The sequence below is a fragment of the Lepisma saccharinum genome, chromosome 1 (genome assembly GCF_977018435.1).
Source record: "Lepisma saccharinum chromosome 1, izLepSacc3.1, whole genome shotgun sequence".
Classification (NCBI taxonomy): Eukaryota; Metazoa; Arthropoda; class Insecta; order Zygentoma; family Lepismatidae; genus Lepisma; species Lepisma saccharinum.
Window position 1 is genome coordinate 51,444,232 of NC_139229.1, and position 20,031 is coordinate 51,464,262.

Here is a 20,031-nt window from a genome sequence, read left to right on the forward strand (position 1 = left end):
TAGAGGCCAGCATAGTCTGCATTTTACCTACCCACTGCCCGCTTGCCCGTGAGGACAGGTATACCTGCTAGCCTGCCCACGGCAACGAGTCGACTTGCGTCTTTACCCGGGTTCTTCGTCTTCCAGGCGCTCTGCGCTTACAAGGTAACTGGGCATTCAACAAGACCCGGGCGCCTGCAAAACCTGCTGGAAGGAAACAGCCCTCCGGCAGCGTGTCGCTCCAGGTGTTTCATCACCACGTGGACAGCTTCAGCCAGTGTTGCCTACTTACGTAGCTCGTAAATCCTACGAGGTCCTAGGAGGAGATCTCTCCTCCAAGGAGAATTTATATACTTAGCGATTTCAGTTCAGCGTAAGCAGTTTTTATCTTATTGCCAGGAAATGCACGCAGTATTACAGCTTCATTTATTTAAATGAATGATCGAGCAAACAAAAATCTCCTCACTGAAAACTAATTGCTTTTCATTGCATGGTGCCTTAACCAGGCACGCAGTGGCGCAACCAGAGGGGGTAGGGTGCATTGCTCACAACCTTGGACGGAAATTAAGTCTAGCGGAGGGGCAAGGGTGGGGGTCAAACATTAAAGTACAAGGAAAAACAGACTAGCAGAATTTAAGAGTAGCAGGGCTAAAGGGTACTCAAGATGGAATTAATTTTCATATTTTTCTTGCATTTTCCTTCCAGACGGCCAAGGGCACCTGCAGAGGGGGAATGGAGGGGTAATTGCAACCCCTTGATTTCAAATTTTATGAAAGTAGAAATATATTATAAAATATTATCCAGTGTCATCAAGTTCAATGCCGTAGCAAAGGGGTAGCGGGAGTCGGCCCTGAGCGCCGAACGATCTAAGTGAGAAAAGTTTTAAAACAGAGAATGCTATGGCGGCCCGTGATATTATTTGCTATTAATGTTGGTTTGTTACGAGTTGGATGAATTGATTATGTAATACGTCGCTCCATGTGAAAAGAAAATATTGTAGATGGAAATTTTACATGCCATATGTCTGTACATTCGGAATGCATTTATCATGCACTTTCTTTCTTTCAAAAACAGTTTGTGTGCTTGTTTTCCATTATTAGCTAATGTGAAATTGACGTGTTGAAAAAAAATATTTCTAATCCTCTGTTTCAACACAAATGCGCGTGAGAACAGACTTCTATCCCCTTTGTGCGTGATTTATGAGGATTATAATGCCTTTCATGCTACTTTATTACTATTATTATGATTGTTCTTGTTGGCACGTTTATCCAAGTACTTGGCCCTACCCCCCAAACGAGGGTAACGGCAATGGCCCTGGCTGGCTACGGCCCTGGTGTTCGCAGTAGAACAGTGTGTTGTTCGACTCGCGACCTCAGCGTCGAACGTGACATGTTTCAGTCCTGTCCTATATCACTATATATACGTATATTGGTTGTTTACGACATATACTTATGGATCCTGTGCCACGGAAAACCTATTTCAATGTGTGTGTGTGTGGGGGGGGGGGTAGCAACATTCGTAAATCTCATTTCATTGGTGATGTGGCTTACGAAGCTTCGAGTTCCCTTTTTTAAGTAGTGAAAATCTATTGCAGTTGGCAACACTGCAGAACGGTGTGGGCCCGGTGCAGTTTCTACTCGAAGCAACTACGTCATGTAGAGGGAGGGGTCTGCAGTTGATGGAAAGAACGAACTGAGACCTACTAGGTATCGTAAGACTGCGGGTACCCGCCGGGTCTACAATGCCTGCCAGGAACGATCTGTGCAGGTGGGCATACAAGCTGCTCAAGCGAGGGTGTTGCGCAGGTTGCATGGCATTTCAGGAGCGATGTCTCGCGAACGGGTCTGCTCCAGGTCTTGTGCAGGCCTTTATGTACTAATACACAATAAAACTTCATGTGTTGGTAAATCAAATGGGGCATGGTATGTTTCATTATGTCAACTGCAAGTTGTGCCGTGTGATATCAAAGTTGTAAAGTATCTTTAGGGAAATTCGAATTTGTATTTTTGTTACCTGATGCTACTTTTGGACAATCGCGACGATGAGAATGAGTGACGATTATGTAAAATTGATAAATAATAACCATGGCCAGGTGGGGATTCGAACCCAGGCAAGGCATCTATTAGCATATCCGGTGGCGACTCGGGAACATCGGCTATAATACACACACACACACATATATACACAGAGAGACGATACAAGCCCGCACACTTACGTGTTCCCAAGGAGCTTTCTTCTATGTCGGTGACAAGCGTGTCGACTCACGATCTCACCACTGAAGAATCTGGTTTCAGTTGCATACGCCGGCCCTAGAGGCGGAGTGGTTAGCGTATCGTGCTGCGACGCCTAGGCATGGATGTTTGTGAGTGTCCATTCATCAATCTCATCATATCATCGCTCATCCCCATCTTCGCAAATTAGCCAAAAGTGACACAAAAAGCGAAGTAAAATAAAGCAAATCAATCAATTCAATGTCATTCAACCATTCATGCTCATCGTCGCGAGTGGCCAAAAATGACAAGAAGCGAGCAGAACAACACAAATATGATATAAGATCTAGGAAAGAACACGTTACACTGACATTTTCCTTGCAGGTTACATTAGAAAAAAAAGTAAAATTAAAAAAAAAACGGGTGCTGTCTCTACTTTTTAGAATGGGATTACAGCACAAGGTCATATTATCACGTAAAAGGTCTTAATACTTAGCACTCTGCTTTTGGAGGGTGCTAATCACAAATCGCTGAAAAGAACTCTCACAAGAGGGTCGTATCTCTACAAAAACGACATTGAATACAAAATAATGGCTCTACACAATAGCAACTAACTCGATCGGTCCACTTGTGCGAGACAATGAACCATCTTAAATCCGTCAGTATCTCGTGGACTAATGCATCTAAAAAATTAATGCATGATTCTTTGAAGCAACAAATGCGTCCTGTATCATTCTGATTGGCCTGTCGGTCCGGCAATAAGAGTTTAAAAAGGCAGTAAGTGGTAAATTTTTAATGTTGTGAGATACCCCCTAAAAACATAATTCGAAACACATTTTGAGCAAAAAAAAAGTTCAATTTCTGTACAGTCGTGGGAATAAATACTTCCCTCATAAGACTAATGCTCTATGGGGGAAGTACTTTTTTTCCACTACTGTACAGTCTATCGGAACTGGACGTACTTTGAAGTGGGCTATATTTATATTCTGGCTATTTTAGGTCACTTTACCTCTTTGATTCGTCGTGACGATGAGGATGAATTATGAATTCGTTAAATGGATGATGGCACAGCCTTGCCTAGTATTCGAACCTGGAACCTCTGGCTTCGTAGCGTACTACGATGACAACTCCGCCGCGGAGGCAAGCTGAAGTGGGACCCGAACCAGTGAAAAAATGCCTTAAACGAGAACCGAACTTGGAATCCCCGGATCACAAAGCGAATAGACACTTTGTAAACATATTTATTACCATCGTCAGGTTACAGATCTACAATACAATTAGGTTCCCTATCAATTAGCGTACTTCCCCTTATGAATCGAGTACACCTAACAGCAAGAGAAACAGTAGGCGAATTGTCCATCACCATTTTCATTTTGTCTGTATTATACAATCTGATGCCAATGAATTGAAATAAAGACGTCAATAAGCAGAGGACAATACCTGTCTCCATTGATTTGCTCTGTTTTACTTAGCTTTTGTATCACTTTTGGCTAATTGCGAAGATTGGGATGAGCGACGATATGATGAGATTGATGAATGGACACTCACAAACATCCATGACAAGCCCGGGATTCGAACCCGGGACCCCTGGCGCCGAACCGCGATGTGCTAACCACTCCGCCACGGGGGCCGGCAACACCTGCTCCGAACCAACAGAATTCCACTCTTTAAAACAGCTCATGGTGTAGAATAAAAAAGGAATGAAAATAGCGATGGACAATTTACCTATTATCTTTGCCGTTGACTGTACTGCCGGAGTAACTTACCTTCCCAAGAATTCGCTCCACGTTAGCCGCCGTAACTCCCAATTGCACCACCTAACACACAGCACACAACCCAGCACTTGCACACACGACACACCGAACTACATCCACGAACTCATTACAAAGACAATGAATCCATGGAGGAGCGACCAGACAGACACCCGTGACTCCCACACGAGAGAGAGAGCGAGAGAAAAAAATTAAGCTCCCAGAGAACACGAGCACAGACACTCGGCAACAGTGCCAGCCCAAATATAAACGTCAGAAGCGGTCAGGAGAGCGGGATGATCTGAGAGAAGATGGCGGCGATGCCAGATCTCACGGCGTTTCGTAACGAGGAAGACGAGAGTCGGTGAGACCCCAAGTCCATTCATCGCTTCTCACCACGTGCAGCAATTGTGGAAAGGGGAAACAGATTACCTGTCCTCGGTGCAGAATTACCTCCGAGAATTAGACAAATTGATTGATTGACTAAGTTGGAGTTTTAAGTCCACTTTATGCACAGCAAGGCTAATCGGGACTGGACCTACAGTTTAAAGTAGGATCCGATCCACTATGTGCCTCCACCGGGTATCGTACCCGGGACCAATTAGACATAAATGAGAGACTAAAGAAGGGTTTGGAAGCCGATATGATGTGATTGGAAACGATCGATATCTCGCGAACAATGGCGTGCTCAACGGGGTTCGTGGGGACCGTAACTATCTTTTGGTCCAGAATTAACTAAAATTAATGGAAATGTAAGAAAATATAATGATTGGTTGGTTTTATTTTACTTCGCGTTTCTTCCACTTCTGGCTAATCGCGAAGATGAGTGACGATATGATGATCTGGGACTACTTTCGTCGTAGCGCGCAACCACTTCGCCACGGAGGTTGCAAATATGACAATTAACAATTAAAATAATAACATATGATTGTATACCCTTTGCGAAAACACCTGGCCATGCAATTACTCTGGAACTGTTGTATCCAAATAAATAAACTCCGTAGCGCAATAGTCTTTTCAGGGCCTCCCCGATGGCCCAGTTGTAGCGACGTCGCCGTGTAATCAAGGGGTCCCGGGTTCGATACCTGGTGGAGGTACATAGTGGTTCGGATCCCACTTTAAACTGTAGGCCCAGTCCCGATTAGCGTTACTGTGCATAAAATGGGACTTAAAAACACCAAATGAATCAATAGTCTTTTCAAGACCAACCCCCGCCAAGCTACTTTTAATTGGTCGGCGCTACGAGTCCCATCGTCGCAGTTTTCTGATTTTCTAGGCCAGAGTCCACTAACAGTCTTTCAAGTTGCTCCTCAATTGTCCTCATAATGCGCAGTCCTGAAATTTTAGCTCCACCGGAATAGAAACGGGGAGGCACATACCGAAGGCGAATGTGGTAACCATTCGGGCACGGGGAATCTTACTGTAGCTGCTAACCAGGCAAAATTGATTGTCTATTTTCTATTAGCTCTTCTGCAAACGTAATAATCTTACGAAGTCAATGTGTATAACAAAATAGTCATTTTCAAAAATGAAATTCGTATTTCATCATACTTTGTTCCATATTTATGTAAATATTTCATGTGCTAACAAGACCAATTAAAATCTGTAAACAACAATGATGATGACACATTTGTTTTGCAAACTTTATTCTAAATCTACTATATGCACAGATAGCGGGGACGAAGAATTAGCATATTTCCTGTTTAGATTCGTTTCTCCGTAACTTTTGGCAGATCGTGGCGACGAGGATGAATGAACATTCGGGCCTCCACGGTGGCGTAGTGGTAACATCGTCGCCATGTAATCATAAATCCCTGGTTAGATGCCAGATAGAGGCCCATAGTGGTTTGGACTCGTTTTAAACTGTAGGTCCAGTCCCGATTAGTCTACCTTTGCATAAAGTGGACTTGGATCCGGAAACTTTGGATGGCGAGATCATTGAGTCAACAACTCGACGCCCTTCCTCTAAGGTGACCTTTCTATGCTGAGATTCGAACAACTATTCTGAAAGGAACCGAATCCGGCCCCGCCTCATTAAGCGAGAGTGTTTGTTGACATAGCAGTAACCCTTTTCCCCATATGACTACTGGTCGAAATTAGTAAGAAGAACCTAGGAGGAGCCTCACCACTGAAATCAATAGCATTTCGCGTGAGAAGGCACAGAGGCAGCAGATTTCCTTCTCTCATTTTCCCCGTTCAAGTTTCGGACAAACCTAAAGACACTCTGGCCTTATTTTCCTCACAATGTTGACAAAGCCTGAAGAGGTGAGTGGCCACCACATGTCCCTTCGATGTTGTTAATTCTTGTAAGGACACATTCGTGAACATGTCACATGCCTCTTCACGCCTGGTCAAGGTTGTGCGGAAGCTAAGGTCCGAATTTATTCAAATTTGTCCCGAACTATGTGTAGTTCAATTTCCATCGTCACGATCAGAACAAAGACACGTGCAGAGGCAGGTATTTTTGTTCTAAGGAACACGGACAGCAGAAACAACGAAACATCATAGCTAATGCTTATGGAAGTGTTCCCACGAGCAATAGGTGACACTGCGGTAGGCGTGTCCCGCGCAGAGGCCGTGAGGGAGCACGTTTTGGGCTCCGGGTAAGGAACGCGCGCAGGTTAGATTCCTATAGGGGATGCGTAACAACTTCTCTCCTGAGATTTCGGCCTGTGTATGGGACCAGTGGCCACACACCATCGTCAGAAAATTGGGGGAGCTACAAACGAGTAGCGTTAACGGGCCACAGAAAATCTACAAGAACGACTGGCGGTTCGGTTCGCAGTGCTGGGCACACGTCACCTCGTAACTGGTTGGCTGGCAGTCGGTAGGTAGACACAGGCCCTCACGGGCTGTTACCAGGGTTTCGGAGCGGAGCGGATCAACGCTCCGACTGTTGCCCACGCTCCGGAGCGAGATTCTAAGAAATGCTTCGCTCCGCTCCGGAGCGGAGCGATGTCTTAGCCCGCTCCGCTCCGGAGCGGAGCACCGGGAATTGGAAAATTTCTCGCTCCGCTCCGGACCGAGGAGCGAAATTTTAGAAAATGATTCACTCCGCTCCGGAGCGGAGCGCTACCTTGACACGCTCCTTCCGGATCGGAGCAGAGGAAGTTGAAAAGTTTCTCGCTCCGCTCCGGAGCGAGGAGCGAAATTTTAGGAAACGGTCCACTCCGCTCCGGAGCGGAGCCATACCTCGTGACGCTCCGCTCCGGAGCGAGGAGCGATATTCTAAGAACTTACGCACTCCGCTCCGGAGCGACTCCGGAGCGCTCCGAGGTTGGATAATACGAGTGTATACAGAAAACTAACGATCAAAGGTTCCGAGTACATTAGTAATTTTGTTTGTGGAATTTGTACGGCATTTGAAAATCGCCAGTTATTGTTGTTATAAAACTGATTATTACTAAAGCTAACGCCACGGAAACAGGCCAGAAAAGATTACGTCACTCACCTACAGTGTTGCCAATAAGCAAGGAATAATCCTTACACAATACACCAGGGAAGGCACAATAACCGCATACGTACAGTCACGGAAACTGCCGGCTTGTAATGAATACATCGACTTTCAATGGAATCGTTACAAGCCGGCAGTGTCCGTGACTGTACAACTCGCAATGTGTCAACTGTGAAGCGTATAAGAAGTGTGGCAAACCTGGAGGGCCAGTGGTGTGGAGGAGGCAAGGGGAAGCTTCGATCTTCACTAGACTGTTTTCGTGAAGAGAGCAATATTATTATTATTATTATTACATTTTCATTATCACTTTTACTACTCTACTACTACTTCTGGGGACATTATATTTAAATAGCAGGTGTGCCACCTGTGGTTTTATAAGTTGAGAGAATGGAACCACTCTCTCATTTCCTGCCAACAGGGATCGCGACTGAAACTCATTTTGATTCAACTTCTGGTTCGGGCTAACATATCGGCCCGACGTTACAGTCCACCCCTCGGGAGAAGTGAGTTATTCCGGAATATTGGTTCGAGTAACACTGGCGAAACTACTGCAGAAAATCCATTCGACCTTCTAAAAGGCTAGGAAATACAGAGTTTTCATATCTAACTTTTTAAAAATCCTGACACTAGAAAGTTGAAAACCGGCTTAACCAAAAATGTAAGTTGCCACATTTGGTTTAATGAAGGTATAAAGTCGAAAATCGGAATGCTGTTTGTATACAGCCGAACAGGGGAATTGAAATAGTATGAAATACAGGGTTGTCATATCGATTCTTTTTCCCAATTTTAAAGGCAGGAAGTTGAAATAGGTATTTAATGGTTACATACGTATAAGTAGTGCTAATTGATTGTTTCTAAGTAACACTTTGTAGGTATGCATTTGTAGCCTCTTTTTTTATCAATTGAATATCAGTTTTTGACATATTTTGACAATTTTTTGTCGATGTTTTAGCGTTTAGCGATGTTTTAGTAAAATTTCCCTTTTTTCCCACTCACACTTGGTAGGTATGCATTTGTAGCCTCTTTTTTTATCAATTGAATATCAGTTTTTGACATATTTTGACAATTTTTTGTCGATGTTTTAGCGTTTAGCGATGTTTTAGTAAAATTTCCCTTTTTTCCCACTCATACTTGGTAGGTATATCACGATCTTACGTGATATAACTTAACCTATCCTTTTTTTTATTACGTGCTAAACTACACGAGAGCCTCTACATGCTTTGACCTACTTTAGAGTAGTGGTGTGTGACCGGTTCAAAGCCATTAATTGAGGATCAAAAAAACCTCAAAAACTCACTTTCTCTCCACGTTCCGCGCCTCGTTTATTGCGCTGACGATGTTTCGCAGCGAAGAAAACAGCACCAAAACATCAAAAACTCACTTCAATTCACTGAAGTGAGCCACAGTGTTGCAAAACCTACGAAAATTTCATCAAAACCTCAAAAACTCACTTTCTCTCCACGTTCCGCGCCTGACGATGTTTTACAGCGCAGAAAAAGCCGGTACGAGTAAATGCACTTTCTCATTCTTCAAGGATGAATGTACCTTATCATAATTTTTTTTCCAAGTCCGGGGCCAATGTTTATATATCGTGACCTTTTGTAAACCTCTCTCTGTCGCACACACACACATATATGCGCGCGTGCCTGTATTGTGATGCAAGCAAACAAACAAAAATAATTTTTTTTTTTTTTAGTAGACCCAAATGGAGAGAGAGTACACCAACCGAAAGTTGGAGGCTCGGTGAGGCTCGCCTTAATGGGTTTTTTTTGTAAGGCATAAGCCTCATTTTCTCGCAGTGTTGCCAACACCTCACTCGATCACGATCTTACGTGATATAACTTAACCTATCTTACGATTTTTTTTACGATCTTCAGTGACCTATCATTTATTCTTTTTATTTGCACACCGAACTGTAGTAGAAGACCCAAATGGAGAGAGAGAGAGAGTTCACCAACCGAAAGTTGGGGGCTCGACTTAATGGTTTGCTCTTGTAAGACACAAGCCTTATTTTCTCGCAATGTTGCCAACATCTTACTCGATCACGATCTTACGTGATATAACTTAACCTATCTTACGATTTTATTTTTTTACGATCTTCAGTGACCTATTATTTTCTTTTATTTGCAGCATCGACGTCGGACGACGATCTAAACCAGGCGCGGCATTTTTGGCATACTCTGTAATTGTTCGTGGTGGGTTGCAGCGAGGAAGATTCTGTGCCTACGAGTATAACTTTCAAATCCGAAGAAATGAGCGTCGGGGTTGTGTTGCTCAGCGTCTGCAGGAAACACATCGTATGGCAAAATTCGCAGCACGAGTCAGGTACGTCGCAGCAGGAGAATTCTATGCGGATGTTGCCCGGGACGAAATGGAGCAAGCAGCACGCTTCGTTCTCCTGCTGGTCTATCTGGTCGAGGATCAAGCTGAATCCTAACTTCGGGGAAACGACCGCTTTAACGGTATTGTTGCTGTTTGCCTCGATTCCAAATAATCGCCTGGCTCCGAAATTGCGATCATCTTTCATGTGAAAATAAGAAAACAGCGTTCGCACGACGTCGACCCACGGCGAGGGGATCTTTACCCAGTTCACGCGCTCGATGCGCTCCCGAACGAATGCGGAATCCTTTTTGGGGAAGTAGCGTTCTTTGCTCGCGTCCAGGTTGAGAGAATCGACGTACGTGGCCCAAGACCACACGTTGTGCTGTTGATCGCTGCTGCTGCCACAACCCTCCACGATCTGGTGGAAACGAAAATTATCGGGCAGGATCGTCCGTTCGAAGGTTTTGTACTGATTCGATATTCTTTTTTCCGTCCTCAGGAGGCGCAGAAATTGAGTTTTGAGCGCGTCAGTTTCGGTCACGTCCTGGTACAAATCTTTCAGGACGTTCAACTTGTTTTCCAAAACAGTATAATGCAGCACCAAGTAATTGATGTTGCAGTGTATGATGAAGAACGTCGGGATGATGCAGCAGAATCGATAGATCAAACACCAGCCGAGAAAGTAATGCGTGTGGAAACGATGCTGGGTCGTCCACGTGAATTCGTTGAGAACGTGGCCGTCGCAGACGGTATTCGGAAAAATCGTTCGCAGGTACTTAGCCGGATCCTTTCTAAAAACCTTCTCGAAAACGTGACGCCAAGCCAGAGCGTTGATACAATCGCTCTTGAAACTAGCCAGCGGAGCGGACAGATCCAGCTTCCTCCCCAGATCGAATTGAGTCGCGTGCCTTTCTACGAACGCCAGGTAAGCCTTCGCCGTGGGCCACACGATGCTCGTGACGATCTGATCGACAGAGTCGGTGGTTCGATATCCCGTGTCGAAGTATTCGCCCCCAACGCTTTCTTCAAGATCGTGAGCAGAAAATTCCTCTCTCGCACGTCTATGGCGGTCCTCAGCCCTTTAAATTGCACCTCGTCGCTGTCGGCCAGCTGCACGACGTATTTTTTCTTGGTCAGCGCGAAAAAGTTTTTCAGTACGAATTCGATTTTCACCCGCAAGTTCGGGAAATTCTATATGAAATAACATACCTGCAAATTGTATTCACAGTATAGATTGAATTCTTGAGTTTTTTTTTTGTATTCGCACCCAAGAAATTCTATATAAAATAACATACCTGAAATTCTATTTACAGTATAGATTGAATTTTTGAGTTTTGTATTCACACCCAAGAAATTCTATATAAAATAACATACCTGAAAATTGTATCGCTATTATATACTAGACACTTTTTGATTTCTGTGATTTTGGAGAAAGCATAATGGCATCCACCACCAGTTTCAATCGTAAAAATGATAAAACTGGATGTGTTACTTGTGGGAAGCTAATCTCAAGGAACAATTTATCGGTACACAGGGCAAGATGTAGCGAAACAGGTTCGAGAATTAATCGTTCGCTACCTTCTAAGCCTTGTGCTCGATGCGGAAAGATGATCAGCATTGCACATTTAAGTAAACACCTCAAAATTTGCAAACCATCGATCGAACGAGGAACATTGAAAAGAAAAATCGATAATCCAGAAACGGAAGCTTCTACTTCCAAACAAGTTAAATTATCGGATGAACGCAAACCAATTAGATCTGCATTTAACCGTCATATTCAGGATTTTTTTTTACTTCGGAACCAGGCTGCGACATTCTTAGTTTCTTGCGTGAAACGAAAACATCCGTGATAAATATTCTAAAAAATAAATTGGAAAATAATTCCATAAAAGTATACGTTGATCTATTTTCCGAATACGAAAAAGTCGATGGTACAACAAGTATTTTCTTTCATCGAACAAAAAACCAGCCTCTTCATTTGGCGGACGTCGATAATTTGGACGAATTTTATTTCAATCTTTCAAATGAGCTGGTTAAGAAACATGACGATTTCGAGGCTAAAGGGTAGGGATGGTCTCTGTGTGGAAGTCCTCACACGTTAACCGTTTACGTGAACCGATTCTCGCCTCTTCGCGCTTCCAGCTACGTTCCTCTTCCACCGAACATTCAACACAAGAGGGTTGTGTTAAATATACAGAACAACGATAACAAGTGTTTTCTTTGGTGTGTGTTGGCGGAACTTCACCCGATTCATTGGTCAAATAATCCAGAACAGGTTTATCATTACAAGCAGCATGAACCTGAACTGGAAAATGCAATGTCTGGCATCGAATACCCGATGACTATTTCTGATATATCAAAATTCGAAACACGAGCACGAGATGCAGAAGGAAAACGCTTAATCATCAACGTGTATTCCTATACGTTGGATAAACATGTCGTGCATCCCGTCAGGATAAGCGATGTCGACGATGACGATGCTCGTGTGATTAATCTTCTTCTAATTTCAAACGACAGTGTTCATCACTACACGCTAATTCGTTCACTATCACGCTTGGTTAGAAGTCAATCAACCAAGTATGCAAACAACATCGAAGTTTGCCCGAGATGCCTAACCACGTTCGACGATCGAAAACAACTCAATTATCGAAAATACACTGGACGTCAGATTGCTATCGAGAAACTTGCCGAACATAAAATTTATTGCGGCAACAACAGACCGGTTCGAATGTTGATGCCCGAAAAGAACGAAGTGGAAGAATTCAAGATGCACAAGGCATTGTTGGAACATCCGGCCATCATCGTTGCTGATTTCGAGGCGTTCCTCAAACCACTCTCGTACTGCGATCCGGATCCCGAAGTTTCTTCCACCACACCTTACCAGCTTCACGAACCAAACAGTTTCGGTTACGTTGTCGTGCGACAGGATAGGATAGATGAACCGTACGTATACCGAGGACCCGATGCAATCGAACGCTTCTTCGAAAAGATGATCGAGGAGGTTGGGAAAATTGGATGCATGCTGCAAACATCGAAACCGATGCTTCCGTTATCTGCTATCGAACTTCAAAATTACTACGACACTGTCAAGTGTCCTGTGTGCGATAACCACTTCACGGACGACAATCGTAAAGTGTTTCACCATTCGCATACGGACGGTCGCTTCATAAGCGGAATCTGTAAAGCATGCAACCTCAAAATCCAAAAACCGAAATTCGTCCCCATATTCTATCACAATGGTTCTAATTACGATTTTCATCCCTTAATCAGGAAACTCGGATACGACGCTCAAAAAATAGATATTCTTGCTCAAAACGAAGAACGATACATCTCTATAAGTAAGAAAGTTATGATTCCCGAGACTAAAAATACCATCGAGATGAGGTTTCTGGATTCGTACAGATTTCTCTCTGCCAGCCTGGACGCTCTTGCCAGCAAACTTTTAGACGAACAATTCAAAATTACGAGAGCTAGTTTTCCCAACGTAGACATAGAACTCGTTAGACGTAAAGGGATTTATCCTTATGAGTATGTTAGTGATAATTCTAAATTTAACGACGACGCTCTCCCACCTCCAAGAGAATTTTACAGCAGACTCAGAGAGAAAGGAATCACGGACGAAGAATACCAACACGCGCAACTCATGTGGGAGAAATTAGAATGTAGGACACTCGGAGACTACCACGACGCATACTTAAAATTAGACGTGACGATACTCGCGGATGTTTTTCAAGCGTTCAGGAAAACGGCAACGAATATTTATAAATTAGATCCAGCGTATTTCTACAGCCTACCGGGATTAGCGTGGTCGGCAATGTTATTCCAGACAAAGGTCAAGCTGGAACTGATATCGGACGTGGACATGTTACTTTTCATCGAGAGGGGGATTCGGGGCGGGATGGTACAATGTGTACAGAGATATGCAAAAGCCAACAACGTGCACATGAAAGAAGATTATGATTCAAATCGAGCATCGAATTACATCTTCTACGCCGACGTTAACAATCTCTACGGACATGCCATGGTACAGAAACTTCCTTACGGGGGATTCGAATGGGCATCAATAGACATAGAAAATTTCGACGATAGTGAGTATGGCTTCTTCGCAGAGGTGGATATCGAATTCCCCGACCATTTACACGATCTGTTCAGCGATTTACCACCGGCATCCGAGTTCAAATCTTCGCCTCATTCTAATCAATGCAAGCTTTTGTTGACTCTAGAGGGGAAAAAGAGATACGTTGTTCATTACTCGAATCTCCGATTCTTGATCGGGAAGGGTGCTAAGGTAGAGAATGTTAGAAGAGTCCTCAGGTTTAAACATTCCGAGTGGCTCAAACCGTACATTGAAACAAACACGCAACATAGGACGGTTGCCACTTCCGATTTAGACAAAGATTTTTTTAAATTGATGAATAACGCGGTGTATGGCAAGACGATGGAAAACGTGCGGAATCACGTAGACGTGAAATTGGTTTCGGATAAAAATAAATGCATGAAGTGGGTGGCCGATCCTAGATTCAAGTCGAGAAAAATTTACAACGAGAATTTGGCACTTTTCAATCTAGATATAAAATTGATGAAATTCAGAAAACCAATTTACGTTGGCGCAACGGTTCTCGACTTGTCGAAACTTTACATGTTCGAATTTCATTACGACGTGATGAAACCCTTCTTCAATGATAAGATGTCACTTTTGTACACGGACACCGACAGCTTCATTTACAGCATACAAACACCTAACCTCTATGAAGACATAAAAAATCCTTCCATGCTTGAGTATTTCGATACTTCTGCATATCCTCAACCCAACAGATTAGGGATTCCTTCCCTTAACAAAAAGTCCTAGGTAACTGAAAGATGAATGTAACGGTGATATTATTGTCGAGTTCGCGGGTTTGCGTTCGAAGATGTATGCCATGAGAACAGAGAGTAGCGTCACGAAGAAAGCAAAAGGTGTGGGCAAGAATACGGTGGAGAACAAACTCACCTTCCACGATTACATCGATTGCCTTTACTCACAATCGACGATACTAAGTATAGAACAAAGAATCCAAAGTGTAGACCATGTGATTACAACAAACAAAGTTAGGAAAGTAGCATTAGATCCGCATGACGATAAAAGATGTATTTTGTCGTGTGGAATCCACACGTTGCCTTGGGGGCACTATCGTTTAGAAATTAGTAAAAATTGTAGGCAATGCAAATGAAAAAAAAATAAATAAACTTAAACTGTCTCACATACACGATAAATAAATAGCAAGGACAATGAATCTCTTTGGTTTCCGAAAGCAAACAATGGAGACTGTACACCGCACGACGACAGATCATGAATTTCTACCTTCCATGTTAACTAAACTCAATGGTCTACTGATTGTTCATCTCAACAGTATTTGGACGAAATTGGACGAGGACGTTGGTAAAATGTTTTACGTCTTCAACAACAATTTACATTTCTACGAAATTCCGATCGACGGGAAACTTCGGATCACCGTGAATCCGGAGAACGCAGGCGAAATCAAAATTTCTACCGGCAAGAACATTTTTCGAATGAAGCACGACAAGGTGCTTTCTAACATGGCGTACGACGTTTCAGCAGGAGATTGTTTATACGTTCAACTCCTCGGAGATTACGACAAACTCGTTCCTCTCTTCGTATAATTACGAATCGTCTATCCTATTATAAATAACCGTTAACCAAAAATGCCTAACGACATTTTCGGCCACACCAAGCGTGTCGACCACGCAGAAGAGATTCTCATGTTGGATGTTCGACTTAAGAAGTTGAGGAGCGATTTGATCGCTTTGCAGGAGACCTTAAACAAAAATTTAGAGTCGGAAATCGCTACGCTCCAAACGCAATGTCTCGATCCCATTCTGAAAATCGATTCCGAACTGAAAACGCTAATAAAAAATTATGTCGACGTACCTTCCTACGACAACGTTCAAAATATACAGTTGAGCGTTGATTCGCTTCAAAATGATTTGGCCAAATTACAGCAATTTCAATCGAAAAATGAAGATTTGGAAAAATTGAAACTCGAAATCGAAGAACGAACTTCCGCAATCCAAAAGAATTTCTCTGAACTTCAAACCGTCGTGAATGATATTGATGCAGAACGCTTGCACGTCATCGTTTCCAAATTACAAGAAGAATTCACCGGCACGTTGGAAGAAATTAAATCCAAGTTACAGACTTTGGAAGATACCATGACGAACCTACCATCGTCAGACGAACTGCAGGTCATCGGTAAAAGCGTCGCGAACATAAAAATTCAACTGGAGGCTTATCAAGATTTCGAACACATTCAAACCACCATCGCTACGCTTCAGGCGTCTCTGGAATTAATCAACGAAGAAATTAAAAATATTCACGCTGAAGCGAGCGCGTTGACGAGCATTCAGGACACGTTAAGCACGGTTCAGCATAAAATCGACTACCTGGAAAATTTGAACGTCGAATCCAATCTTGCTCATTTTCATCACGTACTGGACAACATACAGGGTGACTTGGAATCGTTACGGACGAGCGTGCCTTCGAGCGAAGATTTGGAAAAATTGAAAACTGCAGTGACGGCATTATCCGAATCGAGCGACATCAAAAGTTCATTGAGCGATCTCGAGAGTAGGGTGACCAATCTCCCCACCTCCAAAGAATTACACGCCTTGAAAAGGAACATATCACGTATGCTGAAACGACTGGAAACGGAAACGGCGAACGTGGAACAGATTCGAGATGAAATTAGTTCACTGGTGTCGACGCTGCCCACTTCGCAGAGCGTCGCGGATCTTCACACGCAGTTTACCGAGATGCGAAGCATCGTGAACGATCTTACCGAGAAAAGCTCGAAATTGAATCAAGTCGAGAACCTTCAGAACATTGTCGTCAACATCAGAGATCAAGTTGGAGTGCTGGAATCCACGCAGGAATCGACGCTGGCATCTTTCGGTGCCAAGTTACAAGAACTCAACGAAAACTACAAGCAGTTGAACGTGGAAGTGAAAATCAAACCGTCATTTTCTGCCGTAACGGATACCATAGTCGAGCATTTGCTCCCCATCGAAAATAAACTCGGACACGTTCACAGTTATCTGCTCGGCGTCGACACTAAATTCGCCAAATTGTTCACCTTGCAAGCCATCGAAATCAACAGCGTACCCAATCAACAGAGAATATCCACGTTCGTCGAAGGTAACAAACTGTACATGTTACATCCTTATCATCCGTACTACAAGTTTCTCCTCGATGGCACGATTCAGATAAACGAATTTTCGTACTGGTCTCACGGCAGAAAAGCTAGCGTTCCCACCATGACCTTAATATCGAATCGTGGTGTCCAGAAAGCAGGAAACATTCCTCTGGCACGTTGGAACGAAACGCGCAACATATATGAAATACACGAAGACGAAGATCTTACCGTTTTCGACGTGAGTGCCGGCGATAAGCTGATCGTTCAAAACACGAGCGAGGTACCACCCTCTTTGAATCCCATCACGCTGGTGCTTCTCTTCAAACGTAATCTCTAAAAAAATGTCTAGGCAAGCCATCGTCGAAGAATTGCATAAACCTGCACGCCGCAACTACGAACGTTTAGCTGTGGTAACCAAGGGCATCGACGACCTCTGGCAAAGTGACCTCGTGGAGATGAGCAGCGGCAATTTGAAAAACGTACATAAATTGAACAAGAGCAACAAGTACCTCCTCACCGTCATAGACACATTTTCGAAATTCGCGTGGGCTCTACCTTTGAAAGCCAAAACGGGAACATGCGTCACGGAAGCATTCAAATTAATTTTTCGCGAAAGCGACAGACGACCACGGTTTTTGCACACGGACAACGGTAAAGAATTTTACAATGCCGTATTCCAAAAGTTTATTCAAAAACATGACATTCGACATTATTCGACCTTCAGTCACATCAAAGCCAGCATCGTGGAAAGATTTAATCGAACCTTGAAAACACACATGTGGAAACGATTCACGCTTCGGGGAAATTACAAATGGTTCGACATCCTGCCGGAACTCGTCGACACCTATAATGATACGGTACACAGAACGATAGGCATGAAGCCAGCTGACGTTACGAAATCTGACGAGCAGCATTTAATTTCGACAGTTTACTGTCCAAAGTACACTCCCACGACTACCAAGAAATCAAAATTCAAAATTGGAGACCAGGTGAGAATCAGCAAATTCAAACGCACCTTCGAGAAGGGATTTACAAAAAATTGGAGCACGGAACTTTTTACGGTGGTTCGAGTTTTACCCGGAAACCGACACACGTATATAATAAAAGATAGTAGCGGCGAGATTTTGAAAAGAAGATTTTACGAAGAGGAACTCTCTAAAACGAAACACCCCGACACGTACCTCATCGAGAAAGTATTGCGTAGGAAAGGTGACAAACTGTTTGTCAAATGGCTGGGACTTCCGGAAAAGAGTTGGATCGACGCGAACGAGGTGATCTTGTGAGTACGTGGAACGTGGTGAAGCGTCTACCGGATTCGGAAAGTCAAACGAAAAAAAAGAACGGCGAGTTGCTTCCCGACAGCATCCGCTGTCTAATCGTAGGTCCTTCGGGGTGTGGGAAAACGACACTGTTCGTGGACAATTTTCTCCTCGCACCGAATTGGTTAGATTGGAAGAACAGGCACCTGTATGTGTTCTCGAAAAGTTTGGAGCAAACCAAATACCAGCAACTGATGAAACTGTACGATGGTCTGGACATTGCAACGTTCGCTTCGGAAATAAAACCACTCGACGATTGTCGTGAAAATTCAGTCGTTGTGTTCGACGATGTCATCCTGGAAAATCAAAATGAAGTTCGCAACTTTTTCACGCAAGGTCGTCACAAAGGAATGGATTGCTTTTACCTAGCTCAAACGTTTTCCAAAATTCCAAAACAGTTACTACGCGACAACGCTAATTTCATGTTTGTTTCGTCAAGATCACACCAACCTCAAGCACGCGTACGATGACTACGTAGGCGGAGACATGAACTACAATCAATTTTCGGAACGCTGCTACTCTTCTTGCTGGAACAGTGACGATTTCGGATTCGCGACGATCGACATGACGAGGAAACCCAACGACGGAAAATACAGAAACAAAATCAACGTCTTTCTAAACGTTGCAACGTTGTGAGAAACAACGTGTATAAAATAACGTTATGACGAAACGAAAAATCGAAGACGAAAATCTCAAGCTTCGCGATTACCTCGCGAAACGCTTCAAAGGTTGGAAATCCGAGAATCGCGGATTCTACGAAGAGAAGAAACGTCAGGATCAACCTGTGATCGACGCCATCAGCGATCTAGGTAAAGAAATTAAAGGTGTCACGGAACAAAATAAAAATTTGATCAACGAACTCGTACCACTTGCAGCTAAAAGTTACACTGTACCCACGCCCATTTCAAGCATTCCTTCCACGCCGTTCGAACTGAAGGACGTACCACGACGTCGAGCCATAAGCAGTATGTCTTCGGATAAAATCTAGTTGGGACCTTTGGCACGAGATTACCTGAGCACGGGGAAGTTCGACAAGGATGAAGTGTTCGGATTGTATCCGAGCATGGAAACCAACGAGGGTGGCGTCGTGTGGAAGATTGGGAAATCGAAGGTGACCTTCGAAGGCAACGACATTAAAGTTAATTTAGGCGACAAGAATAGTTGGACCAGGTATCCCGGTACGGTGGGACTGTGGGAACTCGTCGCCAAAAAGCAGCCGAAAGATTACACCGACGAAGATTACCAGAGTTACAGGGAAATTCTGATCATGACGGATGCCATGTACCAGAACAACGATGCCTCGCAGAATAGGGTGAAATCGAGCAGCGGCGAGAAGTATAGGAATCTCATCAAACCGATTTGGAACGAGGTGAAGAGTGGAAGCGGCGTCAAACGCTACAACACGTTACCCAAAGAATTCGTTTGGGTGGACGACGTGAGAAAACTCATCGACAGATTGTTGGTGATAGCCGGCGAAGAGAATGCAGGCAATCGTAATTTCTACAACGAGAAGGTTGGCATCGTGGATATGATCAGCACGAAACTTTCCAACTTCATCGTGAACGACGACAAGGGCATAGGTTACCTGATCAAAATCATCAACACGCTGCCTCCGAGATTCTGGAACGTGGCCGAAGGAAAGGGACTCGTGAACGACATCATCAACAAGTTACCTTTCGAGATGCATTTACCTGGCTACCAGTATTGCGGACCGGGTACCAAACTCGAGAAAAGATTGGAGAGAGGAGACAAGGGTGTGAATCCGTTGGACGCGGCATGCAAAGATCACGACATCGCTTACAACAC

At 43.8% G+C, this 20,031-nt stretch overlaps 1 protein-coding gene across 2 annotated transcripts in view; it reads right to left on the reverse strand.

The window, feature by feature from the left end:
- The window catches only part of Dg (Dystroglycan), a 370,061-nt gene that overhangs the window by 227,100 nt on the left and 122,930 nt on the right, over window positions 1–20,031 (reverse strand). Inside the window, exon 1 of one of the 2 annotated variants that reach the window (XM_083131685.1) lies at window positions 3,956–4,170. The exons of the other annotated variant lie outside the window; for it this stretch is intronic. The gene's annotated coding sequence lies outside the window, so the exon portion shown is untranslated. Of the gene's footprint in view, window positions 1–3,955; window positions 4,171–20,031 lie in introns of those variants that run through there. 2 annotated transcript variants of the gene reach the window in all.